At 43.5% G+C, this 8,122-nt stretch overlaps 1 non-coding gene across 1 annotated transcript; it reads left to right on the forward strand.

The window, feature by feature from the left end:
* Positions 1 to 5,291: 5,291 nt before the first annotated feature.
* LOC114006376 (U4 spliceosomal RNA) lies at positions 5,292 to 5,432 on the forward strand. The gene has a single exon (XR_003548094.1). It is a non-coding gene; the product is annotated as a U4 spliceosomal RNA (small nuclear RNA).
* Positions 5,433 to 8,122: the final 2,690 nt, after the last annotated feature.

The following is an 8,122-nucleotide window of genomic DNA, read 5'->3' on the forward strand; positions in this document are numbered from 1 at the left end:
CTGGGGGCACAGACCCAGGAGGCAGGCCAGCTGGGAAGCCAAACAATGCAGGAGGTGAAAGAATGCACATGAATATTCAGGCATGCCCAGGGCCTCTGAGATTCACTTAGGCAAAGTAAAGCCTGCCCACCCTCTTACTCTGTGAAGAGCTAAAAGAACCAGTCAGATAACACTGAGACCTTCAGTTTTCCAGTGTTAGCCAGATGATTCCAAGGCTCAGAGGTTGCTCAGATTAGAGAATAGAGAGTAAGAAACCCACCGGCAGAGTTATTTATCCTCCCCTAAGCTCAATTTCTTCTCCCAGGGCATCCCTGAAGATGAGGCTTTGAAATTTACTGTCCACATCATCTTGGGTCATTCCCCTAATTCTATAAATGGGAAAAAATAATTTTAAGCTTACAGAAAAAGACTTCCCCAAACATAAACATTGGGTAGTTCATAAGAAAGAAAGAAAGAAAGATGGTCAGTCAGGGCCTAACCCTTCCAACTTCATATCCATTATGCATTACACTAGATTGACTAGCAGCTTCTAACCTTGGAGTAAGTCAGAGGACAATGAATCTCTATGTAAACCTTCACTGAAGATATGTGCATACTTTTCTAAAGCGGTTCCACAGTTTCTATTATATACTTAAGGGAGTAAATAATAAAATTAATAATTACTCCTTGCAACAGAAAACAGTTCAGTTACCAAAGCAAAACAAATGGCAGGAAGAAGTTGGATCCAAATGGCAAGTGTTAATTTGTTGGGCAGAGGAAAAACAAAGAAAACTGTTGGCGAAAGAGACCTCAGTAGAGCTACCCTGAAGGAAACTCAGATGAGGGATATAGGCTTTGCATCCTCCCATCTCTTCTTTTAGCTGTGGTTCTTAATCTAGTCTTCTTTTTTCCTCACCTTCGTTTATCTACCATAACCAAAAAATATTTGTACCATATTCCATGCCTTCAGGCTAAAAGTTCTTTTGGAAACTAGTCCATGCTCAAGTATTATTAACTTACTAAGGATTTTTCCCTCCCATGAGTCTTCATTGCCCTAAACAAATACATAATGGTGGAATATTGACCACCGTGGCAATCTGGCTTAGGAACCATTTATGCAGTGTGTGTGTGTGTGTGGGGGGGGGTCTTTCAGTGATGCTCACAGAGCTCATTTCTAAACTCAGAGCAGAGAGTGAAAACAATACCTAATCAAAATTATCTGGGAACTCCATAAATCTCTCACAAGTCAAGTATGGTACATGTGATCTTTTGTATTAACACTGGATAATAAAATGGATAAATATGCCATGCTATATGGAAAAATTAAAATCTTTAAACACCTGCATAGCACTCAGTATGGAGAAGTGTTCAGCTTTAATACATAAATAAATAAATAAAAATCAAGACCAGTTGAATTCTTACATCTTCCCTCCCTTTGTTGACCCTGGAGAATCCCATCATAGGATGGAACAGTAGGTAGAATCGTCTTTACTACTTAGGTTTTTGTCTTTTCATGCATGCTTCTGTTGTGGTTTGGTTGAGGCTAAACATATTTCTGGGTCTGTAAAATAAGTCTCTGATGCAATTCCACATTGACAGAGTTGGTTGTGAGTTTCTGCTCACATAATTATTGTCAGCCCAAAGACTCACTTGTTTTTAAAAGTCAACTTCCTATGCTGTCTCATCTGTGTCTCTAGAGGAGAGAATTTGTCAGTTCTCTTTTCCTCTCTAGTTTTTTAGTGAGGTGAAAAAAAAAAAAATACTAGTCACTGAATCTGGGCTTACCTGGACTTCAGAAGCTGAAGTAAAAGAAAGAGCACTGACAAGTAACTAGGAGACCTGAATTTGCATCCCAGTTCTGTCAGTGATTCTCCAGGGAACCTTGGGGCAGGCCTTAATCTCGCTGCACCTCAGTATCCTCACCTATACAAGACTAATGCTAAGGAACCCTATATTTTCTCCCAGCTCTAATACCATGCCTCTAGAGCCAGCTCTGCTACTAACCAAATAACCTTAGTCAATAGTTTCCCTTCCTTGGACTCATATTGCCTCTTCCACTTCTGCGTGATGCTGGGTCTTACGTAACCTCTTTTTTTTTTTTTTTTGGAGAGATTTTCACTATAGGGCGCGTGCACTCGCCAGACATAGAGAGACATAGAGACATAAAGCGAGAAATCACCCCCCAGGGGGGATGGTCACGCCGCAATCCCTTCTCCTCCATTCTCCTCTCGGGATCTTGGGCACGCACGCACATGCGCCCGGCATGAGTTTTAAGCCACCGGGTCTGGGACGAGAACCGCGGTCGACTACGTGGGAGTCCAGCGACATAGCCATTATGTTAACCTTATGTAACCTCTTTATAACTCTATCTTCATCTGTAAAAGAAATGCTAAAGGTCCTGATCTCACAGAATGACTTGAGATGATGCACATAAAGGATTCAAACAGCACAGAACATAGTAAGTGGTGAATAAGCAGAAGCCAGCATTACAACAAAATGAGGGCATTTCCTAAGTCCCCTTTGGCTTTCCTCTCTCCTGGGTCTATTGTCCATTTCGTGGTCTCTCCTGCTTGTCTGTAGATCGTGGATGGACATCAAGTATCATTGAGAACCAACCACTGGCTCAGACTGTGAACGTAACCAATGTTTAGGGTTCAGGGGAGAAAGCTGATTGTGCCAGGGATGGCAAGATCATTTTTGCCCTAGAAAGTGTCACTGTTATTCAAGAATTCAGAATGGCAATAATGTCAAGGGGTACAACACTATTACCAAGTACCGGAGGTCTAGTTTCTGATCATTGTCTACCACGATGTGTGACCTTGAACAACTCATTCCAACCCTGTCTCACTTCCTGTGTGAGACCTCCCACACTATGCCTTGGGAGGAGCACAGATGAATTCCAAGGTGGGGAGAGAAAGGACATTTCCCTGACCCTAGCCCTCACTGTGAGCCACCCACAGGTCTTCACAACGGGCAGGGTGTTCTTTTTTTATTTTATTTTTTTTAGGGTGTTCTTGATGTTAGGGCACACGTCTTTTTGTGATGCACTCTGGCCCCTGTATCAACCCCGTGAGAGAGAGGAGCTGCTCCTATCCTCGTCACAGATGGCCCAGAGATGTGAGTGATTCACACAGGTCACAGAGCAAATTATGCAGCCCCAAGAAGGCAAGCCCCATGCTCTTAACCCAGAGTTCAATTTTTAGGCACTTATTTCATTTCTCAGACCACAAACATAAAAGATGGTATGCTTTTCTCCCCACCCTTCAGTCCAAAATACCGCAGAGTCTCTATGGTGATTGAAAATGGTCTAGTAGCCCAAGTCATGAGGGTCACCCATTCCTGACATCCCCAACTCTCGCCTGAACTCTGACCTCTGCCGCATTCTGAATCGGCCTGCATCTATAGGAATAACAGCTCTGTCCACGCCCACCCCCCATCTGTCTCCTACCCCATAAAAGAAAATGGGTTGAAAGATCGCCATTGCTGACCGGTTTGTCCAGCTCCTGAAAGGTCACCCACCCACTCTGCTCTCCTTCCTCCGCCCCCTGCACCACAGCCCAGAAGACTGCCTTCACCGCCTCCGCATTGCGGCTGTCCTCTGCATCCCCCGCCCAGTCCACGCGCTCACTGCCATCACTAGGATCACCATTGCGGAGCGCTCTGCTGCCTGGACGAGGGCTACAGGGCTGCCAGGCAAGACTGGAAAAGGCGGTGGAGGGGTGGCAGACGGCAGTTGAGGGGGCTCAGCCCTCCGCTTGGGCCCCAACTGCAGCCCGGCAACCTCCATCTGCTGCATTCTCGCAGCACCCAACCCATAGCCTCCTCCGGCAAAGGCAGGCGTCTGTCTCCGCATAGGCTTAGGGCTGCCCTCCAGCCCAGAGCAAGATTTCAGATCCCACCCCCTCCCCCTTCTCTGGATGGGAACTGGACCCTTGGCAATAAGGCTTGGTTGGAAATGTATCTGTGCTGCAGGACGCCCAAATTTACAGAGAGAAAATTGATTCAATGCAGAAAAGGTGTGCATTAAACGGAGCCAGTTCCCAGTTAAAATTATGCAGCTGGAGGTTTGACGTCAATGACTTCAGCCTCCCCCCTCTGCGCAAACTCTCCGCAATCCATCACGCCTTCTCCGACCGCCCAGGGCCTTGATGTCTTCATACTGTCTTCCTCTTCCTTTATCAAAAGCTGCTTTCAGAAAAAGCATCTCCTATCTGTCCCTTACACCTGAATGAAAATGTCGGTCTTGTGTTTTCTCTGCCAGGAAGATTTCGTGTCTAGCCTCATATCTCATGTGGGTGCCAAGGTGGTCATTCTCTGGGGCCACAGGGATGAGGTATGAATGAATGACCAGAACCTGGAGAAGAAAACATCAAGACCAGGGGCCTTAGCAAGATATTTCACTTCTCATCTGAACCATGGGCATGACAAGATCTAACAGATCTATCTCAGAGGGCTGTTTCATCAGAGGAAAATTCTTTAACAAGACACAAGGGTTAAAGTCGCCCACGCCCAAGTTTAAATTCTAGTTCTGTGTGACCTAAAATAAGTTATCTCGCCTCTCCAAGGCTCAACCTGCATATCTGTAATACCAGGATAAATACATTTTAGATACTTCACAAAATTGGGAGAATGAAAAAAGACAATGAAGCCTATATTATGTGGTTAAAAGTGGACTCTCTAGTCAGTTTATGTGGGTTTAAGCCAAACAGTACTATTTACTCACTGTGTGACCTTGGAAAAGTCACTTAACTTCTCGGTGCTTCAGTTCTATCCCCAGTAATATGCTAATAATAGTAACACCTACTGTGAGGTAGTTGTGACAACTTAATGGTTTAATATATGTGTAAAGTATTTACAGCAATAGCTGGCACTGGCATGTATTAAGCATTAATAAATATTAGCTGTTATTCATGTTGTTGTTATTCAAACAAAGCTCTTAGTACCATTTCTAACTCATAGTAAGTCCTCAATAAATGATGGTCACTGACATAAAAATGTCACCCATCTAGTTTTACATTGATAGCAGGGGTTGCCCCAGGTGCCCCTCCCATGTAAGGATGGTGCTGATGCTTAAAAGCTGAGCAACTAAGGCACACAGAATTTTCAGTGATTTGCAGGGGGGTTCCAAGAGACAGTGGTGGGCTCGGTCATGTGTCCAGTATGCTGAGGGTAAAGAGAAGAGGGACTGGAAAAAAGAAGAGCCTTTCTCATGCATGGCTTCTGCAGCTGGTGTGACCCTGCCTGCATTTACTTACCAATGTGACAAAGCTCTCAATGACCCTGCCAGAATTGTTGACTGAAAGCCCATTGCTAGCTTTGCGCAGTGGCAGTATCGTAGCCAATGAGGTTTATCCGAGGAGCAATTATTGCTAATTGAAAGCCCATTGCTATATAAGGATAAGAAATATCTCTCCATGCCACAGAATTTGAATTTTTTGAATTTTCTAACCAATCTCTTTACTTACACATGAGACAAATGAAGCTCAGAGAGGGAAAGGTGTTTCCTGGGCTTCATTTGTGAGGAGTGATAGTCAGGACTAGAAGCAGGATTTCTAACCCCAAGTGCAAAGTCATTTCTACTAGGCCAGGTACCTAGAAACGGAAATTACAGCACAAGGAATTGGCCCAACTGACCCTAAAACCAGTCCTCTTCGAGGAAAATGCACAGGAATGTGGTGTTTGAAACAGCCAAGTATACACCCCGTCCTCTTCCTTTATCTGAGTGAGATGTTTACCTTCCCTTCACTCTCCCTGCTGCCTTTCCTCAGCCTCGATGCCTGGGTACTTTGCAGAGATGCCCTAAAGATCGTCTAGCCATTGCATTATATAATGTCTCCACATCATGTTTCCCTGAGGTGCTCCAGATGTCCACGCCACCCGTACAATTGCTGCAGGCCTCCTCCAGAAATAGAGGGAGTCCCAGATAGGGCTAAGAGATCAAGAAAAAGGCTACTCTGTGTCTACAAACGATAATCGATCACCATATTTATGGTACCTGCCTTGGCTATTTCTTATTGGCCAGATGGTCCTGGAGTTAATATATTTCTAACCAGTAAAATGCAGAATGGAAGCAGCTTAGAATGACTGCTGCTGGTGCTGGCCCTCGTACGGGCTTTTCTGAAGATGAGGCTAGGGAAAACAGCTTAAAATGTTCTGCAGAGACAATGTTCAAAATGGCCACACTAGATCTCCTGCCTAGATTCTCTGCAAACCCATATTGGGAGCCAGATCATCAGCCCCCACTACAGCCACACTGTAATTCCTAAAAAGACATATACTAAATTGTCTCTGGTTCTTATATAAAGAATGCAGATAAAATCTAATTATTTACCAAGAAGTTGCCAACATCATTTCTGTACAGTATTCCATGAGGGGTAGTGCCTTCCCTCAAGGAGTTAAGAGTTTGGTATGGGAGACATATATGCTTATTAAAAATCAAGCAGAGCTCGAAAGTGCATCAGCTTATCAGCTACTGATGCAGCCTTTGTCAATTTTCCACTTAAATAACCAGGAGACAGAGAAAAACACACAAAAACTCATAATGAAAAAGAAAAAAAAAACAGAATCTAGTAGGAGTGTTTGTTAATTGTGAGGCAATGGGCGTTATTAGAGACCAAAGTCTTGCCTAAGATACCCAGATTTCATGAAACCCTACGAAATACCTCCTTACTGTCTGCTCTGACTCTGATACCCAAGCAACTCATGAAACAACCCTCTTTTCATGAATGCCACTTTCTGAGGGGTCTAGATCCTTGGCACATTGTACACAGTCATCGCTGCCTGCTAACCAACTGAATTAATAAACAAATCATTTCCTGAATCACCCATTCTAATGCTGCTACTCTTTATGCCCTAATCTTACATCCTTTGAGGGACAGTAATTCTCTGGACATGAAGCAGAGGACTGGAAATGACAAACTGCATCTTTGCACATGTCATTCTTATATACAAAGCAATTCAATCTGGGAAAGAAAAAGGATATTTGGTAGTAATATATGCTGAAAATTGGATTTTACATGTGTTCCATTGATTCAAAGCATGATAAGAAAAGTAGAGGAAGAAAGATAAAATGCTACCTTAGCAGAACCGAGTATATAATACAAAAGTTTCTCAATTTTGGCACTAAACATTTTTGGCCACATAGCTCTTTTACACTGGAGTGGGTACCATGCATCGTGGGATGTTTAACAGCCTCCCTGGCCACTGGCCACTAGATCTCAGTAGTGCACACACCCCCTTCTTGGTTTATAACAATCAAAAATGTCTCCAGACATTATCACATATCTGTTTGAGGGGCAGGGAGGGAAATCCCCATTAAGGATAACTGTCACAGAATACTTAGGAATTTAGAAATTATCCGGCAAGCTGGTCACAGCCCATCACCCTCTGGTTGTGAGGATGAATCATCACAATGTGAACATGTGAGCAAAAGTCAAGGGAAGATCACACCCTTGGATATTGACAAACTAATGTTCATGAGATAACGAAAGGTTTAGAAGGGTGACTAGTGTGGACATCAGAGGCAAAAATATGCAGAATGAAAGACAAGGAAGATTATCCTAAAAACCCAAGAAATAATCTACTGCAAGATCAAGAACATTTCAGAAAACTGTTTTATGTTCTCAACAGGAAACACAAAAATCTGGCATCCATAAAATAAATAGAAGCATTAGAACACATGACCAATATGAAAACATAACAAATACAATAGGACCCAATGACATGAAACAACAGAATAAAATAAAAACACATGAGTATTTTACTATTTAAAGAAAACTAAAATATAGGAGGAGAATGGAGGAGAAGGGATTGCGGCGTGACCATCCCCCCTGGGGGGTGATTTCTCGCTTTCTGTCTCTATGTCTCTCTCTGTCTGTCTGGCGAGCGCACGCGCCCTATAGCAAAAACCTCTCCAAAAAAAATAAAAATTGGAAAAAAACTCACGCTGGGTGCATGTGTGTGCATGCCCAAGATCCCAAGAGGAGAATGGAGGAGAAGGGATTGCGGCGTGGCCATCGCCCCTGGGGGATGATTTCTCACTTTCTGTCTCTATGTCTCTCTCTGTCTGGCTGGCAAGCGCACGCACCCTGTAGCAAAACCTCTCCAAAAAAAAAAAAAAACTAAAATATAATAATAAAACCAA

Source organism: Tupaia chinensis, unplaced genomic scaffold (genome assembly GCF_000334495.1).
Source record: "Tupaia chinensis unplaced genomic scaffold, TupChi_1.0 Scaffold147369_1, whole genome shotgun sequence".
NCBI classification, from domain to species: domain Eukaryota; kingdom Metazoa; phylum Chordata; class Mammalia; order Scandentia; family Tupaiidae; genus Tupaia; species Tupaia belangeri.